The 21,693-nt window shown below is 45.3% G+C and overlaps 1 protein-coding gene across 9 annotated transcripts in view; it reads right to left on the bottom strand.

Annotated features, from left to right (window-relative positions):
* Nucleotides 1-21,693, bottom strand: part of HTR4 (5-hydroxytryptamine receptor 4) — a 211,739-nt gene that overhangs the window by 165,059 nt on the left and 24,987 nt on the right. The window contains exon 1 of one of the 9 annotated variants that reach the window (XM_075009845.1): nt 558-649. The exons of the other annotated variants lie outside the window; for them this stretch is intronic. The gene's annotated coding sequence lies outside the window, so the exon portion shown is untranslated. Of the gene's footprint in view, nt 1-557; nt 650-21,693 lie in introns of those variants that run through there. 9 annotated transcript variants of the gene reach the window in all.

The raw sequence follows: 21,693 nt of genomic DNA, 5'->3' as shown, positions 1-21,693 counted from the left end.
TTAGTCCAGGTTCTGTCACAGCTGATGACCCAGGTTGTCATATCAATCCAGAATAACGCCACTGAAATAATTTACTGTGTAACTGACAAGGAGTGATGTCACTGAACACGATCAAGTTACTCTGGAGTAATTAGTGTAACAGAGACCAGAGTCTGGCCTCAGGTCCTGTCCTGGAGGTAGAGTCCAGGGTTTGGTTCCTACAAACACTTATTCCTTTGACTAATCTTACATCGTCAGGCCCAAGGTTACATAAGACACAATGAAAGCGATATTAGACCAGGGGATGGCAATGGGAGACAGGCTTAAGAACCGATCCCAACTAATTAAATAAATGGTCCGATTCAGAATGGATAAAAATTGTTTTTTTTAAATAAAACAGATTTTTATAATTTAAATTGAATATTTTTGGTTTAAAATCAGATTTTATTTTTCAAATCATCAATAACATACTAAATTTCTCATTGAAAAATAGTTACACTTAAATCTCATCATAAACACACTAAACATGCACTTAGTCTCCTAAAAATGAATTGATGGCTCTAGTCTGGCCAGCCTACCTACTAGCTCTTATTTCTTGAAAGTTCTGGGCTTTCAAATTTATGTTTCTCAGCAGACCAAAAACCAGAGGTGCTGCCTGCATGGATGCACAAGGGGCCACATGCACCCCCAAAATCCACCTGCTGACTACCCCATGCACTCCCTGACTGCCATGCCACTTCCAGTGAGTGCGTGGGCAGGGCCTCTCCTTCCTCTGGAGCTGCCAGCATGGCAGGAGGAGTTCGTCAACATGTTGTCTTAAGACAGAGAGCCAATACACAGGAAAGGATGGAGGCAGCATAGAAAGGAACAGTGGAGTGGACTAAAAAAAAGGAAAAACATTATTCAGCATGCCCACAACTTCCCATAGTCCCCCACACGTTTGCCAGAGAAAAACTGTCCAGGCTTCCAGGCCTAAGAGAGACCTTAGCTGGGAATATTTTGAAGAAATTCATTCCCTTGGTTAAAAAAAGCGTCAGTTGTGAGCAGTGCAAGAACATGATGCGGAGCCTACTGCAAGAATGGAATATCATAAGCAAAACTGCTTACTGGGAGAAAATGTGGATGAAGATGTGGATATGGCTGGGTGGATCAACTAATTAAGAATTTAAATAATTCACTTTGCGATGTGTCGTTCTTAAAGATGCTCTCTCTCTCTCTCTGCCTTTTAGTGTACATATGAGTTGACAAGTAAATTCCCAAGTTGTTTGTGCTGTTGGATGTTACTAGGGAGAAAAAAAAAGTATGGCTTGTCTAATCCTTATGGTTTGTTTAATTAGTTAACTAGCTTTAGAATCTATCGCTCAAGTATACAATTCAGAAAGATGCAGTAAGAAATCTAGAGTGTCATTTTCTTATGTGATATCCACATGTTTTTCCTTCTAAAAAATAAAGAAACCAATGTCTCCAAGTTGGAGATGCTTGGAGATGCTTCTCTTCAGTCTATACTTTGACCTGCGACTGCGACTGCTGATCTTTGATGTTGCTGGTATTTTCTGTTCTATGTTGTTTGCAGATTACTGCTACATAGTGCCATGAAGTTCACTAAAAATCAATTGCAAGGCAATAATTTTCCTCTCTAAAATTTCTCATTGTTCAGCAAGACAGATACTGTGAGAAAGACGTGAAATGTCAGGTCGTCCCTGGCCCACTGTTGCGTGAGTGGGGCAGAGGCTTTTCCCCTCCTCTACACTCCTGAGCAGCAGACAGCCAGAATCCCACCCCCTGAACACAAAGAGAGGAAGTAGGGAGTCAGCTAGATGTTTGCAATATAGAACACAGCAGCTGCAGCTTCTGCATTTGCTACCCACCTCCCACCTTTTGCCAGACTGCCCATCTCTGTTCTCTCCAAACATACCCCCACACTTACTTTGCACACTAATACAGCTACAGTGTGGTTGGAAACAGCCACAACTTATGTATATTTTCCCATGTGACTCCTTCAGATTCCACAGCCTGCCTGTGTGGACTGGGAGTCTCTGTCTTAGTGCTAAATTTTCAGTTAACTGTTTGCTGAAGTTTTCCCATTGTTAAACATATAAAACAAAAACTCTCATCCAACAGAACAGAGCCCCACCACAAAACTCAGACAACCAGCTCGGGAATTCACAGCTGGCAAGCTTGTCACATGTACGTACCATGTACACCCGAGTTATCATGTAATCCTGCCTGGGTCAGCATTATGGCCATGCCAGGCATTTATCACTCAGATCTCAATAGACTCTTGGAGGGAGATGTTGAAGGTTTTACTGAGGTACTTCTGAATTTTCTCATGGAGGTTCCATGGCAACCGTGAGTTTCCCCACCCCCATGGTGCAACACTCTCAACGCACTCTTCAGTCGGTGATGGTGGTACCAAGGTGGCACAAAGCTGGGCTGCATAATGGGATGGGCGCCCCTCAACCCCTCGCCCACTCACATCCAGTGGCAGAGCTCAGGTGCGCAGGCTGACCTTCAGCAGGGAGATGCTCCCTGGAGTTTGACAGTTTGCCGACAAGCTGCGGATTTTTAGAATACTTTCCATTTACACCAGGAATGTAGTTTCACATTCCCCCCCACACACACACCTCTTACCCTACCACCTGCTCCCCACCTTTAACGTTCAGAATGTCTGGAGAGGTCTGTGTCCACCGTACAGCATGGGTGTACAGGCTGGGAATTGGGAAGTATGAGCAGGAGAGGGGGCAAAAGAGTGGGCTGGCGGTGGGTGGTCTGGGCTGAAGTGGGGTGCAAGAATGAGCTATGGGTGGGGAAGATCTTGGCAGGAGAGGGTGCAGGAGCAGGCTGTGAGACTGGGTCTAAGTGAGAGGAAGAGTGCAGGAGGGTTTGGAGTGTGAGTCCTGGAAGGGAGGAGGCAGGAGCAGGGGCCACTGCAGCTTCTCCTTCCAAATGCTGAATTTATAGAGGATCATTAGCTGTGCTTCTGACTAGAGAATCTGCTCCTGCTGCCAAGCAAAATCATTATCAAAAGCCAAGATCACCTCTGGCCTCTTTCATGTGACCACCACTCAATCCACTATTCCATGCCTAACCTGATCCAGCAGGAGTGTATCTTTCCCAGCTCCTGACTCCAGTTCTAACACATTTGCATGTCCTCCTCTTTCAGGCATTTTGCTGCTGGTTTGCACTGGGTCAAGCACAGGGCTGAGAAGTAGCTCTTCTACCTGTTGGGTAGTCCTGTCTAAATGGGTCTTGTTTTACTCCAGATGCAGGGACTTCCAGACTCCATGTCAAATATTGTAATGAAATAGCACAGATCCATGCAACTTTAAGACAAGAGCTAGGAAGTCATCCTTCCTGGAGTCCAGGGCATCGGGAGACTGTTACCGGTGAACATCTGCCACCCATGGGTTAACGTAAGGAGGAATGCAGTTCTGCCTCTGGAGATCTAGCCACTAAGAACATAGTAAGAGCTGTCCCCGCCTGGCTTGTGAGGTGAGAGCTCCTCCTCCTGTTTTAATCTACATTAATTACTGCTGTGCAAAGTGAATGCTTTGTTCCTAATTCTCACAGGCTGCACAGGAGACTGGCATTAGCTTGGAAAAATAAACTAATTATCAAGTGAGGACAAAGGTACCTTGGAGATGGTGCTGAGGCCAAAGCAAGACCCACTGCTGAGTAAATCATCTGTCTTATCCATCCAGCACCATGACAGACCCCACCCCAAATCACCTCTTTCCAGTGCAATATGCATCAGACCCATTGTGGGGGAGGGTGCAAACAGAGGAAAGTCCAAGAGGGAAAATATTTGTAAAAATAAATGTATTTTTCCTAACAAACTGCAGTTCTACAAGCAACCACTGAAAAGCTTTAGAGCCCTTAAGAAATACAATCCCTACCTCTTAGACTAAATCTACGCTGCCTTGGAAGATCAATCTGCTCAGGGTAGATCTTCCAGGGTTCAATTTCACGTGACTAGTTTGGATGTGCAAAACTGAGCTCTGTGGAGTCACTGTTGACCCCTGTGCTCCTTGTGAGACTCCAAGAGGAAGAGACTTTCAAAGGGAGAAACTCTCCCATCGACCTTCCCTTGTACAGACAAACAAGTTAGATGAGCACATACACACTGACTTTAGCTATGTAATTGGTGTAGCTAAAATTGCTTATCTGTGGTCGACTTTCTATGTCTAGTATAAACAGAGAGAGCGCCCTGCCCAAACCAATCATTTGGCAGGCATGCCTCTTACCCCTCCTCCAAAGTCACTGCAGTAAGCTTGGCTGCTCCTACCAGTAACTGCTCCTTGGTAGCATGGGTCTGCCTGGCAGAAAGGAAGAAGTCTGTCTATCACACAACAGTATTAGCTGAGCAAATCCCGCCACGTATTTCTCTTGAGAACTGCCGATTAAGCGAGACACTGCTCCATTCTGGATCCAATTTCCTTCCATCCCACTCAAACCCTCCTAATTCCACATTTTGACACTCCTGAGATGCTGACAACAGAACCACATTACTGAAAACTTACACATGCGTTTCCTGCTTGCTGGACTTTGCACCTCGATATTTCAGACACATTGAAGAGACCAGGCTTCCATGCTGAGTGGGGAGTCTTCACACACATTTTCATTTGAACTAGAGGTAAGCTGCCACTGCAGCATTCAGAAGCAGATCTGGATTTTAACACCCCTCTCTAGAAGAATAATTCAAGGGGAGCTAGAGATGAAGGGTGGTCTTGTGGCGAAGGAAATTACCCACTCCAGGAATCAGTTCTGGAAGTGGAAATAAAAATAGCCCTCTTCCTCTGCACTTTTTGTCTGGCTTGTCTATTTTAACTGTCTGCTCTTCGGGGCTAGGACTGTCCTTACTATGTGTTTGTACAGCACCAGCACAGTGCAGGCCCAATCCCTCAATGAAGCCTCTAGAGTCCCTAAGAATGTTTCGAGCTGGGGTTTGGTTCCGCTCCCTAATCAGCATAGAGACTAGCTGCAAAACTACAGCCAGGACTGAACCAAAAGTTCTACGCTCCCATCGTCACCACACTCAGCACTAGTCCACACTAAACGCACTCCTCTGACCCAGCTGTCTGGTAACTATGTTCTGTGCCAACGGGAGAGAGCTCTCCAGCTAACACAGCTCTGTCCACACCAGTGCCCAAGCTGCTCTAATGTATGCCACTTGGGACAAGTGAAGGCTTAGTCGCAGCCTGAGCGACATAAGCTATACCAGCCTAACCAGTTGTTTAGACAATCCCATACTGTTTGGAGTGGGAGGGTGATTTTCATTCAAGTCCACCTCTCGCTTTGATGGAGAAACAGAAGGTGAGGGTGACCAACGTATGTGAATAAACTTGCCACCTTCCCATTACAGGAGAATGAAGCTGTGGGGTAATGCTCACCTGAGCCTCTCCGTTAAGCTCTTTTTGAAATGTTTTTTTTTTTTTTTAAATCACAAGTAGAACTTAAATGTTTTGTTTTTACCATGAAAAACAATTTAGGGAAAGGCCGCTCCACATAAACAAGTGAATGGATGCAATTTGGAATGCCTTGGGCAGCCCCCCAGCACAAGAGCACATGGAACAAGAATTCTGAGACTGTATGCTAGACACACAAAAAGCATCTTACAGGCTGATGTAAGATTGGAATCGATAATGCACTGCTATGCTGCCAACTGCCAAATCTCAGCACATCATCAATTAAAGCTTTCCATGGGCATATTCAAATTCTCATTTTTGGTTGCCAAAAATCTTTGCTTTTGTGTGTGCACAGATTTAATATGTGCTGATATGACGACAATTCCATGATTTTATCCTTTAAAATCTTGAATTTGAGAGAGACGTTTACTGTGGCATTTTCATTAAGAGTGATAGGATAAAAACTTCAAACTCTTACTGCATTTGCAGCCCGACATGGGATTCGTCTTCACTTCTTGTGCTGAACTGTTGTTTATTGTAGTGTTGGTAATGCATTCTTAAAGAGCTGCTGTGTTTCACTCTAGAGGTGTCTGTGTTCCACTGACATACGACAAGATCCCCTTTTGTATCATCCTAAATTTGTAAAAGCATGTTGGATGGAAAGCAACCCTATAACTGTAATGTGGGTACTTATTATTACTTAAAATATTCCCCAAAATCCACCAGTGTGTGTGAAAATTAAACATTAGTCAGCTGCTCTAATGTATCTGTGGATGCAGGAAACAGATGCTGGATAACTTTCCAGTGATCACAGCATATCAAGACTCAACTGAGCTTGTGATTATCTTAGAAAGATCAATATATAAAAGGCTTAACTAGTGAAGGGAGGAGAGAAGAGGATGTTGGATGCAGTGAAAGTGTACATAGTGATAACAGACACACAGATGGGCATGCTACTAAATTCTTTTGTTTGCACCTCACACTCAGATTATTATTGCCCTCTTACCAGCAATAAGGATTAAAGGGACATTACAGTACAGCTTCCCAGTGAGTCAGCCTTTGTTGGAAAGTCATGAGGAAACATCAGAGCTACTGTCTGGCATTTTGGTTCACTGACATAGGTTATAAGCTTTGTCTTTAGTTCACTGTAAATATCCACTTCAGAATCACCAGAGTAACTAGATGCTACTGCAAGGTGAACTGCAAAAACGTCCATGCAGAGAAATGGGTGCAACCAGGATATCAAACAAAAGAAAGGTAGCAATTTCAATCAGTCAAATGTATTTCATGGTTTAGCTGAAAAAGTAAATATGGGAAAGAATATGGGAAAAATAGGCAAAAATATCAAAAGACCAAGTTAAGAGAAAAGAAACACACAAACTTAAAAATCTAATGGCAGATATTGAAGGAAAACAAAGCAAATGAGATGGGCTGAGTAAAACAAATGATTGAAAACACTTTTATAACACCACTACTGGAAGTGGACGTACTATAACCCAAGGCTTATTGCATTTCAGTGCAGCTGTATGTTATCTTTTATAGCTGAGAAACTTGCTATCTTATACTACCTGTAATTAGTTACTCTTTGGTAAAACAAGTTTGAAAATGAACTTTACTCAAAGAAAGTGCTGACAGTTGTGTCAGAGGTTAGAGTTCCAAGAGGTATACATGCCCAAATTCAGCTCCTCCCAGCGCAGATGTAAAGGGAATTACGAAACTGCCTCCAGGTTTACACCAGAATAAATCGAGATCTGTGGTCTCTAAAGCAACTTACTAGAGAATACTTGCGAGACACAGAAAGCAAGCCAGACACCGGAGCATCCATCCCATTAAGTGGCAACACAGAACAACATACTTTAAGTGTCATGAGAGAGAAACTCAACAACTGAGACACGCCAAAGAGAAATTAATGAAGATATTACTTTAGTCCTTATTTGAAGTAGAGTATAAGAGCCCACAGTCACTCACAGTCCAGCCATTTTAATATGAACTATTAATTATTATTATTTCTGGTCTCCTTTCCTTTGCTCCATGTGCTGTATCAAGATCCACCTTCATAGCTCTACCTCATCATTGCCAGAAAGGGGACCAAAGCATCATGGTCGATCAGCAGTCCTGAACAAATCCTTATTTCACCTTCCACAGGAGCTCAGGCTTCACTGCAGAGATTGGGGCTTAGCTATATCAAGGACAAAGATGGTGCAAACATGAGCTTTCTGTGCTAATAGCACCATGAGTTTGCGGGTTTTTTTTTTTTTTTTATTCATCACATTGTACCTTGGAAATTTACCCCTTTTCATCATCAAGATGCCATGCAAGACGGCAATAATAACAAAGGAGACAGAATTACATCATGATTATGTTATTTGCATTACCAGAGCATTTAGGAGCCCTGATCATACAGCAAGACTACACTGTGCTAGCTGATGTAGAAATACACAACATTGTCACAAGCTAGATTAGGTGCTTGGCAACCAAACACAGAACATAAACTTAAGACATTTGGCTTACTTTTGTGATGGGTCAATCACCTCCTCAGAGGATCTAGAGTTCATGGAATTCAGCGGAAAATGATAGTGTCTCATAGAATTAGGCCCTTGGCAATATCTTACAAATAATTATGAGTAATGACTTCAGTGGCACTAAACTGAGTTATACCTGGTGAGGTTCTGATCCCATTGCTTTAAGAAGGAACACTGCCAAATAATTTAAGATCAAAAGGTTGAACAGTTTAAAATTCATTTGCGTCTTCTTGTAACCATACCAATGCCAGGACATTAGCAAGAAGGTGGATGAAGCAACGTCTTCTACTCCAGAGTTGCACAAAGTGGCAGGGCAGGCTCCCTTCGGTGGGTGTGAAATTTCATAAGGGGGTGCAGTATGATCAGCTGCTGAGTTTCCAGCTCATCCATCCCATTAAAAATGTTGAAACATGTTACTGTTTTATATATGTCACATTTATATACTGACCAATAAAGTTTTTGCATTCTACACACTGATTTCCTTATGTGGGCCAAAAGGATTCCGCCCCCCGCCCCATGACCAACACCAAAATTTCCATTGGTTCAGATTACATTAGACATGGAGTGGGGGTGTGGTTGCTAATTGCAGGGATGAAAAGTGGGGCCCAATGTAAAAAGTTCATTCACCCCTGTACTACTAAATCATCCATCATCTGTTGGTGAAAAAAGACATGCTTCCGTTTCTTCAGTTTTGTGCAGGCTCAAAACTCTCTCTCTTTCACCAGTAGTAGCTGGTCCAATAAAAGATGATGTTCTCACTCACCTCTATTTCTAAAATGTATTAATTTTGTATGACTAAAATGATAATTGCATTTTGGGGCATGACTTGGGAGACAGCTTTGCAGCAGGAGTTGCTTTTCCTAAGAATTCTTCTCACACCTTGACTTTTGAACTGTAAAAGCTGCATGACCTCAATGCTAAATATTCTGCATTCTCATCAGATTTTTTGGTTTTTGAATGGATTGTCGCATTCAGTCAAGAGAGCCCCAAAGCTGCGAGTCATGGGACATGTAACTAACCAAACCGACTCACACTTGTGCTACCACTTTTCACACCCCATTTAAAAAAAAAAAAAAAGACAGATTCTGCAGACAGAAATTGGGGAAAGCAGAATCTTACAAACCCATTCTGTTTATAGTTCACGTTATTTAAACTAAGAAGGGTGGAGAAGGTTAGCTGATGAGAGAGCTAAAATAATCAAACCTCAGAACATGTTTTTGTCCAGCATGATAACAAAAAGAAAAAATACAGAGACCTGTGGCAGCTGTTAAGAAATTCATGAGATTGGAAAAAGGTACAAAATATGTAAGAAAATGTGAGGTACATTTTACGAAACTCGTTCACTGTACACTTCTCTGAACCTCTCTGGGGAGGTTCTCATAATAAGGACTGTTCTTCAGTCATTGTAAATACTAGTTAATTTGGAGAAAAAATGTCTCTAGGAAAGCTCAAATGTTAACAACCATATGTTACACACATCGAAGGGGCAGCCGTGTTAGTCTGCATCTCAACAAAATGACAAGGAGTCCCGTGGCACCTAAACAGTCCCTCTGACAGAGGGGCTACAGGGGCAGTTGCCCCAGGGTCCAGAGATTCAAACTGCCCTGGGACTTCCTCTCACACTGCTACCATAAGAGCTGTGGCAGCCTGATCCCTGCACCCTTTAAATCAATCACCGCAGCTTTGAGAAGCTTTCAGAGCTGGATGGGGGGCACCAGGGCAGCATGCTCTGGGGGGCAGCATGCTCTGGCTGCCTCCAGCCCCACCCCTTCCACCTGAGGCCTTCCCCTTCAGGAAGCACAGAGCACCACCTCTGCACCTTGCCTAGAGCCCCACAAGCCTGTCATTCCTCCCTGCCCTTTGAAGACTAAACAGATTTATTTGGGCATAAGCTTTCATGGGCAAAACTCTCCCAGTGTCAGATGCATCTACTGCACAATAGCTCCTAAGGGGGGGAAGCTGTCAAGATGCATAACACAGGCACGCTACCCAACACCTAACGTGGCCACTTTGTACAGCTGTGGCAGGCAGGAAACTGCCCTTCATTGGCAAACAAGGATTTCACTGATGCAGTGCAGAGAGAGTGGGTCTTTTTGAAGGACTGAAGCTCAGTTTTGCCATGTTCCAGACTCAGCCCACCCTCCCAGAGGAGGGGAATAAGGCCCAGGGTCATTTGGTAGATGAATGTGATTCACAGCCAGGCCTGGTGGGATACAAGATGATAGCCAGAGTTCAGGGAAGCAAGAGACAAAGAGAGCAGAGAGGCTCGCCTTAACTCCCACACAGTGTGTCAGCAATCAGGCTGTCTGAGGAAAGCGGAGGAAGGGAGCGAAGAGACTTCCCTTAACTCTGAGGCAAAGTCCTGGGGAGTGAAGCTTGCAGAGAACAAGAAGTCCTTTGGCACCTTATAGACTTAACATACTTTGGAGCATAAGCTTTTGCGGCAAAGACCTGCTTTTTGCATCAGATGAAGTGGGTCTTTGCCCATGAAAGCTTGTGCTCCAAAATATCTGTTAGTCTATAAGGTGCCAGAGGACTTCTTGGTCTCGAAGATACAGACTAACACAGCTACCTCTCCGATACTTGCAGAGAGCAGATTGGCTCCGGAAGGAGACCACTGGTCAGGAGAAAGGGCCAGATTTACGTGCACGCTTTTAGTGAAACAAAAAAACTCAAACCCTGAAGAATCAGGGCCGAAATCCCATGCCCACTGCATGTTCTTGATGCACTGGCCTGCGAGTTAGTCCGCTGGGTCTTTATAGATGGAGCATTTCTCTGAACGTGTAAAGCTAGTTCAGCCAGCTCTGTACTGTTCGCACCTTCCACTCTGCCTCGCTGAAGACCCCGCCCCCCCCAGCTACAGAATTAGCTGGAGGCAGGAAGGCTGGAGCTCACCGAGTTCTACCTGATTCTCAGGCAGCATTGTAGTCCCTGCTGGACCATGGCAGCTCAGCAAGATGAGTCACTTCGGTCTTCGAAGGATTCAGGATCAGGGAAGACAGACAGGGGCATAAGAGTCACTGTTCCGCATGCCAACCCAACTAGATGGCTCAATTTGAAGTAATCCTAAAAATACAATGTATCTTCCACTCATGAAGGACCAATCCTGCAGCTCTTTTCTTGGGTGGTAAGCTGCAGAAAAATCAGACTTTACAGTATGACAATTTACAAATACAAATAATCACGAGTTCAGTAGACAGATGGCATTCAGACAGTTATCATCCAATAAAGCCATATCTTGAAATCCTCACACCCTTGAGCAGCCCGTAGTCATGCAAACAGATCCATTCCATGGCTGAAGGCTAGGTGGATGATTCAGTACTGGTGGAGTTAGCATTAATTTATTAACATTTCATCTTGACTTTATTACTGTGTGACACAATGTGCTATAAAGCTCAGAGGGTCAGGCTGCAGAACACCTAGCTCTTATTTTCCACTGATCACCAGCTCTGCACAAAAGTATTTTCCAGATGGGGAAACAGACTTAGAAAGGGAAGCAATGTGCCCAAGACCTCACAGCATATCCAGAGCTGAACCAGAAACCGAACCCGATTCCTGTATCCAACTCAGGACACTCTCCAGTGGGCCACACTCTCACTCCTTGCTGACATGAACAGGAATTACACCTATATATATTTTTGCATGGTAACCATTTGAAATAGTCTAAGTGTTGGTTAGACTGAGCCCCAGGCATTAAATGGCTGGCAGGTAAAAAGACAGCATGGTTTATTCTCAATTTATTTCAATGAATGATATTTCTCTTATCTTGAGCTGTACATGGACGAGCATGTGCATTTTTATTACAGGCCCCATTCTGTTGCTCCTCCCCACATCCCTGAATGACCCCTGCAGCAGGTGAGGTGTGTTTATACACTAGCTACCATGCTAACATGTCTGTGTATTTTAGAACTGAAGGGTGAGACACAAGGAGAATAAGGAACTGAAGATTCAGGACTCAACATCAAAGGTATAACAATACTAATAGTGTCCAATGCAGCCAAAGCCCCAGTGAGATGAAAACAGATTAGGGATGTGATTACATCACAATGGGAACAGCAGGTATAAAGTTTCTGTTGCAGCATGAAGTGACAGATGTGCCTGGGAAAGTGTATTTCTGGGTATAATTTAGTTATCTATGTCTCAAGACCAGTTTCATAACTTCATTCTCTTTGGGCGGTACAATGTACACCTATGCTGTTCTGTGCCAGTGTTTTCTGCGATGATTCACTGTAACTATGACCATGACACATCACACGACCGGAAACCAAGGACTCCTGTGCTTCTAATTTAAGCTCTAGCAAAGGATTTCCTGTTTGCACGGCTGTTCCTACCACGGCCATCCCATCCATAGGGTGGTTCCAGGTGGCTGCCCTAGGCCCTGCGCTTTGTGTTCCCACAGGAGCCAGTGCAGCCTGGGTGATTACAGGGGAGCAGAGGTCCTGGCACCAGTACCATGGGCCAGGACCACCCCCCGCACTCACCAGTGGTGGCAGAAGCAGTGGGGAAGTGGAGTAACCTAGCCCCACTCTGCTCCTCTTCCCCCCCTGCCATCTCCCAGCTGGGTCAGCCCAGCTCCAGCCTGCTCTGCTCCCCCAAACATGGCTGAAAGCCAGGCTCTAGGGAGGAAAGTGGGCATGACATGATGCTGAGCATGGCAGGTTGGGGAAATTGACCCCTGCTGCCAGGCCCCCAGTAGTCCCCTAGGTAGCATTGGTGGGGGCAGGGGGCCTGAGGGAAGAGGTGCAAAGGGCCAGAGCATGCATGGGGCTTGGGTGAAGGAAGAAAAGGAGCAGTGCCTGGGACAAAGCCCTCCCCTACACCCCCCGCCCAAGAGACCAGTCTGCAAAATAGGCAGCTGCGTGAGGCACCACCAAGTTCCTCAAGTTTCATGATATCTTGGGCAGCGGCATTTTACATATCGGGGCAGTGCCAGCTCCAGAGGCCAGGTCCATTCCCAGGAGGGTGCAGGGCCCAGCACAACTGGCTGCTCCGTCTCTTCCTGCCTTCACTCCGCACCTAAGGCCCTGCCCCCATGCTACTTGGCCTGGGGGACTAATGGGGGGGGGTCTGATCATAGAAATAGGGCTTGAGCCTACCCCCGTACTCACTGGCAGCACCAGGAAGCAGAGCAGCCTGGTCCCAACCCATTGTATTCCACAGCAGATAAACAGGTATTGCCCAAAAAGTAGTCTACAGCCTCTTCAGGCTGCTGCTGAACTTGCCTGGGGCAGAGTTAAGATCTTCTAGTTTTGTTGATGATCTAGAAGAGCATATCAAACTGAGGAACCATTGGCTAACCTCTGGAAGGTCCAGTTCTGGAAGGGCAGGATGGCAGAATCTGGGAGCTCTGGCAGAGCTCTGCCAGGATCTAATATTCGGTATATATGTCAAACGGATCAGGGGAAGGATTACACCTTTGCAAGTTTGTGGATGACACTAAGCTAAAAGGGAGAGGTAGGTATGCTGGAGGGTAGAGATCGGGTCCAGAGTCACCTACACAGATTGGAGAATTGGGCCAAAAGAAATCTGATGAAGTTCAACATGGACAATGCAGTCTATCCTGCACTAATGATGGAAGAATCCCAAGCAGTGCTTCAGGCTGGGGACTGACTGGTTAAGCAGCAATTCATCAGAAAAGGACCTGGGCATTGCAGTGAACAAGAAGCTGAACATGAGTCAAGAATATGCCCTTGATAGCCAAGAAGGCTAAGGGCACATTGGGGTGAATTAGAAGGAGCACTGCCAGCAGATCCAGGGAAGTGATTATTCCCCTTTATTTGGCAACTGGTGAGACCAAATATGGAGTATTGTACCCAATTTTGGGCCCCCACCATTACAGAAAGAATGTGGACGCACTGGAGAGAGTCCAGCGGAAGAGGACAAAAATGATAGAGGGCTCGAGCACATAGCTTCTGAATAGAGGCTAAGGGGTTTGGGCTTATTTAGTCTACAGAAGAGTGACAGTGGATTTGATAGCAGCCTTCAGCTACCTGAAGTGGGGTAGGGTGGGGCCAAAGAAGACAGAGAGATGGTGTTCTTAGTGGTGACAGGTGATAAAACTAGGAGCAGCAGTAGCAGTGGGGGAGATCTCAGGGGGGCATTAGGAAAAGCTATTTTACTAGGAGGGTGGTGAAGCACTGGAATGGGTTGCCTAGGGAAGTGGTGGAATCTCTACTGCAAGAGGTCTTTAATCCTGGCTTGACAAAGCCCTAGCTGGGATGATTTAGTTGGGATTGGATCTGCTTTGAGTCAGGAGGCTAGACTTGAGGACCTCCTGAGGTCTCCTCCAACCCTATGATTTTAGGATTCTCTGCCAGGATTGAGTGCTCTAGCCAGAGCAAGATGGATGGAATTCAGCTCAGATGTCCCTAGCCAGAGCTATCAATCCCTATTTAAAAAAAAAAAAAAAATGCAACCCTAATCCTTGAACAGAGTTAGCAGATGTGGATAGCAAGCATTTTCCCTTCAGCAATATGCTAGTGAAGTCTCTGAACTCATGTAGCCCCGTTTTCAGACAACAGAACTATGGAAAGACTATTTGCACAATAGCAGCTAGAGGGACAAAAACACAGTAACTCAACATGTAAAGTACAGCCCTATGTAGGAGAAATACAACTTTATTATTTCCCCATTGTAATTAAGGAGGGAGAAGAACACTCCTTTGTAAATCAGTGAGACTTGAAGCTGTTTTCAAAGGTGCTATATTCTTTAAGAAGCACTTTGGAGACTTTGTTCAAAATTTCTTGCAAGTAATAAAGAACCAAGTTCCACTTCAAAAACCTTCTGTGACAATAATTGCCAGAATAAACAACAAAAAGAGCTTGCATCTCCCCAAGCATTCCTCAGTGCATCTGATATGTTCGCTCCTCTACTTGGCCTCAATATTTGACTATTTAATGATGACATCGATAGAGGTAGCCAACCGAAACTGACTCACTAATTCTAGCACGACCTGTTGCTAATTGCTGTTTGAGTAGCCCCGCTGTTCCTCTGTTATTCTGAATAAATAGTATCCACTCTTCTCTCAGTAATGTTTACAGATTGTAATTTCCCACTCAGCCATGCCTCAAAGCTGTAAACAATCTCCTATTAAAATCAACAGTCTGTTACCCATCAAGCATTGCTCAGTCCAAGCCCTGCTGTGTGGGAGCTTTGTGTTACCTATATATAGAATTAATGTATAAATATGCTAAGTGAATGTGACCCCCTACCTTCTTGGCTCGCGGGACATTGGAGGGGAATGAACCTGGCTGCTCCGGTGCTAAATGAACGAGCCGCTACAGGTAAAGCAAAATTCTCTAGTAGTGCAATGTAAGGATTCAAATCCTCCGTGGCCGAGCACAGCAAAGGTCCTGTAAACCTACACTCACCTATGGCTTGCATACACACATACATGATAGATAGTCACAGAGAGGTTAGTCTGTATCTTCACAACACAGTCCTGTAGCACATGAAAGGCTAACAAAATAATTTAAGTGATGAGCTTTCAAGGGGCAGGCCCACTTCTTCAGATCTGGAAATAGTAGGTAGTCCATTGTATCCGATGACGACTACATCTTGAGCTTGCACAGGCTCATCGGTTGTGGACTCACATGTGGCTGAGGAGTCCAAGTTTTGAACAGCATAGGCGGTCACAGTGGGGGCAAAGGAATTGTCTGGGCTCTGTTGGCATGGCTGCTGCTGTTGCTTTTTTCCCCTCTCATGAGCATCAATGAGGTGCACGCATCACTGATCTTCAAAGTTGTCATACACATGTTGTACAAGAGCATGCCAGCCTGTTCAGTCTTTTGCATGCTGCTCTAGCTGATCTGATTTTAAACCAGCATGAGCAATGTTGGCCTTCACACAGTCTCTCTCTCTCTCGCGAGGCCTACCTTGATTTCTTTTGCCCTGGGACAGTTCACCGTAGGGGGTTGCTTAGGGATTCTCAACTCCTCCATTTATATGACATGCCCTGTCCAATGAAGCTGGGCTTTCAGAATCATGCCTTCAATGCTCGTGGTTCCTGCTCTGTCCCGGACTTCCAGGTTTGCAACTCTGTCCTGCCATCAAGTGTGCAGTACTGACCCCAGCCTGTGTGTGTGGAAGTGCTCCAGCAGTTTTATATATTTTCTGTACAAGGTCTGGGTTTCACAGGACTACAGCCTTGTACACTTTCAGTTTAGTGGACTGTTGGATATTGTGCCTATTCAACATGCGCGCTCTCAGACGTCCTAGTGCCCAGCTTGCCTGGCAGATTCTGGCATTGATTTCTTTGTCGAGGGAGCCATCACGGGCTATCACACTGCCAAGGTACTTGAACTCCTCTACTGTTTTTAACTTTGTTCCTTCAATAAAGATTGAAGTGGGGAGAACGGCAGATCCTGGAGCAGGTTGAAACAGTACCTCGGTCTTTCCTAGGTTGATGGTCAAACCAAAGAGGCGAGTGGCATCAGCAAACTTGTTGACGATGAGCTGGAGATAAGATTCCTTGTGTGCCATAAGTGCACAGTCATCAGCAAAAAGGGCTTCAAGGATGAGCCTCTCAAGCGTCTTGGTTTTAGCATTCAGACAACGAAGGTTGAAAAAAAAGTCTATTTTATGTAGACTCCATGGTCCAGGTCCCTAACTGTGTGGCTGAGGACACATGTGAAAAAGAGGTTGAACAACAGTGGGGCAGCACGCACCCTTGCTTCACACCATTAGAGATCTCAAATGGATCTGAGGACTCGGCCTTTGAAAGAACAAAGCCAATCATGTTATCATGGAACAGGCATATGAGGTTAACGAATCTTCTTGGGCAGCCAAGTTTTGACAGGATAATCCACAGGGTTTTTCTGTTGACGGTGTCAAACACTTTGGTCAGGTCTGTAAAGACAGTGTACAGATCCAAGTTCTGCTCTATGAACTTTTCCTGGACCTGACGAACAAAAATCATGTCAATGGTGCTGCAGCCTGGGCAAAAACCACACTGTGCCTCTGGTAGGTTCTCCTCTGAGATGCTGGTGATCAGATGGTTGACGATGACTTGAGCTAAGATCTTCCCAGCAGTACAGAGAAGGGAGATGCCCTGGTAATTTCCACAGTCAGCTTTGTTGCCCTTATTCTTGAAGGGAGAGATGATTGTGGCATCCTTAAAGTCTTTGGGCATGTCTTCTTCCCAGATGCTGATCAAGATATTGTGAAAGGCTTCAAGTGACACTGATCCTGCCACTTTGAAATTTTCAGCAGGGATACCATCTATCTCAGGGGCTTTGCCAGAGCTGGTCTGGCTGATTGCCTTTTTGACCTCATCCATTGTAGGGGCAGGTCAAGACTGTCTATTGTGGGTTTCTGAGGGATCTGGTCTAGGGCCAGAGGGTCGACAATGGAGGGTCTGTTGAGAAGGTTGCTGAAGTGCTCTCTCCACCTTTGTTGATGCTGTTCTCCTCCCTCAGAAGGGTCTTGCCAACTGCAGACAGGAGAGGTATAGCACTTGGCTTTGAAGGTCCATATATAGCTTTGATAGCACTGAAGAACGTCTTGGAGTTCTTGGTGTCAGTGTAGTATTGGACTTCATCAGCTTACTCTTCCACCACCCATCTTGCATTTTGCGAAGTGCCATTTGCACCTGGCTCTGAAGGTGTTTGAAACAATCACATTTGGAGATTGAGGACCGATCATTTTGCCATAGCAGAAGCGCGTTCTGTTTTTCCTCTAAGATCTTCATGATGGCCTCGTCATTTCACCAAGACTGGTTTGATGAAACTCTTTCAGTCCTAGTGTTGACTTAGCTGACTCCTTCACCAGGGTTTTGAACTTGTGTTGGTCTCCAGTCAGAGGTCCATGGGACATCAGCACTTCGTCAAGGCAGGCTGCGAATTTCTCACGATGACCTGTATGTTGCAGCTTCCCAATGTTGAAGGAGGGTCTGACAACCTTGAGCTTCTTGCAGTGCAGTGGTGCGATGTGCAGCACAAGGACTGATCTGACGAGTCTGATCAGTCCAGCACTCAGCTCCCCACATGGCCATGGTGATCTTAACATCTCAAATGTCCCACCTGCAACTGATGACAGTCAATCAGGTGTAACTGTTTTGATCTCTGTTGCATCCATGTGGTCTTGCATTTATCGGCTTGCCTGAAGAATGTTGGTAATCGTCAGGTAGTTTTCTGCACACAAGCTCAGCAGAAGGTGGTCACTGGCATTCGTGTTACCAACACCATGATGCCCCAGCATCCTTTTACAGGTCCTAAAGTCCTTGCTGACCCTGGCATTGAAGTCATCCAACAGGAGAAGCTTGTTACTAGGAGGAGGAGTTGCTTTCACAAGATGGTCAAGATCCTCATAGAAACTCTCTCTTGCTTCGTCGCTGTTAGTCAGCATGGGGGCGTAAGCACTGATGACTAACATGGTGAGAGGTGTTGAGGGGGAAATCAGAGCTTGATCAGACACTCACTGATGCAAGTTGGTAGGACAGGAAGCTGGTGCAGAAGTGATGTCCTGATGGCAAGTCCCACACCGTGGATTCTGTCTTCATTTTCTGGCCTGCCTTTCCTCTGCCAGTCTGGTCTCACTCAGGGTGGCTATGTCAATGTTATAACATGCCAGTTGTCTTGCTAGGAGCGCCATTCTTCTCTCAGGCCTCATAGCATTCTCCCTGTCCAAGAAGGTGCAAACTTTCCACGCTGCAAATATCATCTTTCTTTTCACTGTTTTTTGACCACTGTGAGGGTAAAACTGCCAGCTGCGGCACACTGGCCATTTTGGTTGGGACAAGCAATTTTTGGGATACCTTTTCTAGTCCCCTCCCTCATTTTGAGGGTGAGCAGTGCTGTTCCTAAAAAGGCCTGCTCGGTCGCCTGGGATGCTGCTGAACTCCTCTGTTGTCCCAGGGTCAGAGTTGAGAGACCAAAGTCCACAGGTCCCCTATGTGCAGGTTTGGAGCTAAGACTCCTAGCGGTCACCTCTACCTGTTGCTTCGCCCCTCCGCCATCACCGCAGGACTTTGGAGGTAGACAGAAGTGATGAGAATGTGCAAAGAACCTGTGCGGGAGAATGTTTAAAGTAGAAAAGCCATTGCACTGTGGCAGTCCCACTCTCTCGACCTCAGAAGCCTGATTCCAATGGTACAAAAAGTAGTCACGGCTGGGACTTCCTAGGCTGCAGTGGATGGCCATGCCATCTTTGGTGCCTTGTCATGCCCTTCACTCTCCACAGAGCATTGCAGAACTGCCTTCCTTGTTGTTGGATCTTGCTGTTGATCCCATCCACCCAGTCCGCCGGGCCAACTCTGCATGCAGGGATAGGCAATTCTCTCTCTCCACAGGTTTCAGACCTGCCGGCTACCCTCATCTGGTTTAGCCCACCTGTCGATGTGGTTTATCAGGGTGTGGCCGCCGCCTGCCACAGCTTCTTGGAGCCACAGGTGAGAGCTGGGTGCCAGGTGGGGACCAAAGGTGCACGAACTGCCCCCGAAGAGACATGACAAGTCCCCACACCAGAGGTGCTACCCCTCCCTGTTCACCCCACTTCCCCCCGTCTAAGGTATTTATACAGTCCACATTATTGTAATAACCTTGAATGTGTGTGTGTATCTTCACAAGACCTCTGTGTGGCAGGAAAAGTGCTATTTTGCAGAGCGGGGACTGAACCACAGACAAAGCAAGCATATTAATCCTTCTAAATAGAGGACATTAACCTAAAGCAAACTAATTTGGCCACTTCTGAAAAAAAGCAACAGGCTAAGGATTTAATGACCTGTAACTTCACATCTTCAGCTAATTCATTTTAACATTCCTGAACATCTCTGTTCAGAGAAGCTCCACATGACACTGGGAGCATGGAAATGAATACAGGCCTCCTAACTCTACCCACTGCACTCGCTTTCCCAATTTTACAGAGAGTAAAATAAAAAGCTCTGCCAAGGTAGCTGAATGCCTGATTATCAGGAACTATTGGGCTAGGAGAGATCTGAGACTAAACCTGGACAGAAGACTGGTTGTATTGTTACTTGGTTTCACAATAAAAGCTATCATCTTCCACCTTCCGCCTTAAAGATATAAAAATAGCTGCACTTAGAACATAAATTTTGAATCTGTTGAAAACTAGAGCTGGGTGAATACAGCCCTAAAATTCTACAGATTTTACTCACATTTTAAACAAGTTATCTTTATTTGTGTTCATGCTCTTTTTGGACTCGCTTGCTATTAATATTGCAGCAAGCCAGCTTAGCACAATTTGAAATATTCCTCACACAGGGTAAAGCACTAAGTCAGAAAGGCCTGGTTCACAAGGGCTACATCTACACTAGCCCCAAACTTCAAAATGGCCATTTTGAAGTTTACTAATGAAGTGCTGAAATGCATATTCAGCACCTCATTAGCATGCAGGCGGCCGCGGCACTTCGAAATTGATGCGGCTCATCCAGACGGGGCTCCTCCCCACCAAGACAGCAGCTGAGTTTCCTGTTAATTGCTGTATGTTTGTGCATGTCTTCTGCAATAGAGAGAAAGGTGTGTGATTGGCAACCACAGAAAAATGTGCAGCTACAAGATACGGCACTTGTGATTCATATCAGAGAAGGTTTTTTAAAAAAAGTACTTAGATAATCCGTTTAAAGGAAGGAAACGGAAAACTATGTATACAAGCTTTCCCTGTGGCTGTGCTGAGTGTGTTTTGACCATTCTTTTCAGTGTGATTCAGGCACTTCTATGCAAAGTAATACTGAGTGCCTCCTATTTGTTCTGGTTGGACTTGCTTTGTGAAAGGGTGACCGCATGGGAGGAGCCTGCTGAAACGGTACCTCAGCAGGAGCAGTGTGGATAGGATTTTAACCTGGTGTTCTGCACGGGGAAGGACAGTTCTGTCCTTCAACCCTAAACTGTCACTGAATTACTTGAGTATGCCCTTGGGAGCAATGGGGCATGCAGATAATTACATCAGTGTAACAAGGAGTATTTACACTTAAAATGTATGGTAAACCTTTCCACAGAGCTCACTTGCAAGGAATATAAAGGCTTGTATACACCACAGGGGGAATCAGAGCATTCAAATCAGTTATCATTCAATTTTGCTCTTTTTGTGTAACTCTACATTACTTAATTATAAATAAGAGTACACAGGTTAGGGTGCTTATGGAATCTCCATTATTGGCGGTTTTTTGAGAACAGGTTAGACAGACATCAGTCAGGAACAGTCTTCAGCGGGGCTGATCCCTATTCTGAGCGCAGAAGGTGGGGGCCCACAAGAGACCTTGCCTCGATCATCATCATCACCACCACCCTTTGCCTCTACTGGCACATAGGGCAGCAACAAAGGTCCTGCACTTCTGTCTGTCATTGACCAGACTGTCAATAGTGCCCCAAGTGTGATTCATGCTCCTCATTTCTACTCCAACAGTCCTGCACCACCTTGTCTTGGGTTGGCCTCCTCTATAGGCTCTGCTTAAAAACCTTCAAGGTCACAGATTCTCAGACCCTACGAGGTAGCTTTTAAAGCCCAGGAAGACACACTTGGGATGTCTTCCTCTGGGGTAACCCCAAGCTTTGAACCCTCCCTTACGGGAGAACTTGGAAATAAAGAGAAGAAATTAAACTGCAATCTCATAGACCAAAAGGTCATCTAGGCATAAATATATAAAGATGCTCCTCTAGGATACAAGAATCAAATCATGGCCTTAAAAAATATAATTAAAAATAAAAGATGAAAATAGAACAAGTAAGTGACGCAGCATATTTGGTTGCTTGATGTTATCAAAGCAACTAGAAAAGAAAAATCAATGTTAGAGCACAGAGAATTACGTCCCTGGGATTCAGTTTAGAAGAAGT

This window comes from Carettochelys insculpta, chromosome 15, assembly GCF_033958435.1.
Source record: "Carettochelys insculpta isolate YL-2023 chromosome 15, ASM3395843v1, whole genome shotgun sequence".
Classification (NCBI taxonomy): Eukaryota; Metazoa; Chordata; order Testudines; family Carettochelyidae; genus Carettochelys; species Carettochelys insculpta.
This window is presented reverse-complemented; position numbering and strand designations above follow the sequence as displayed.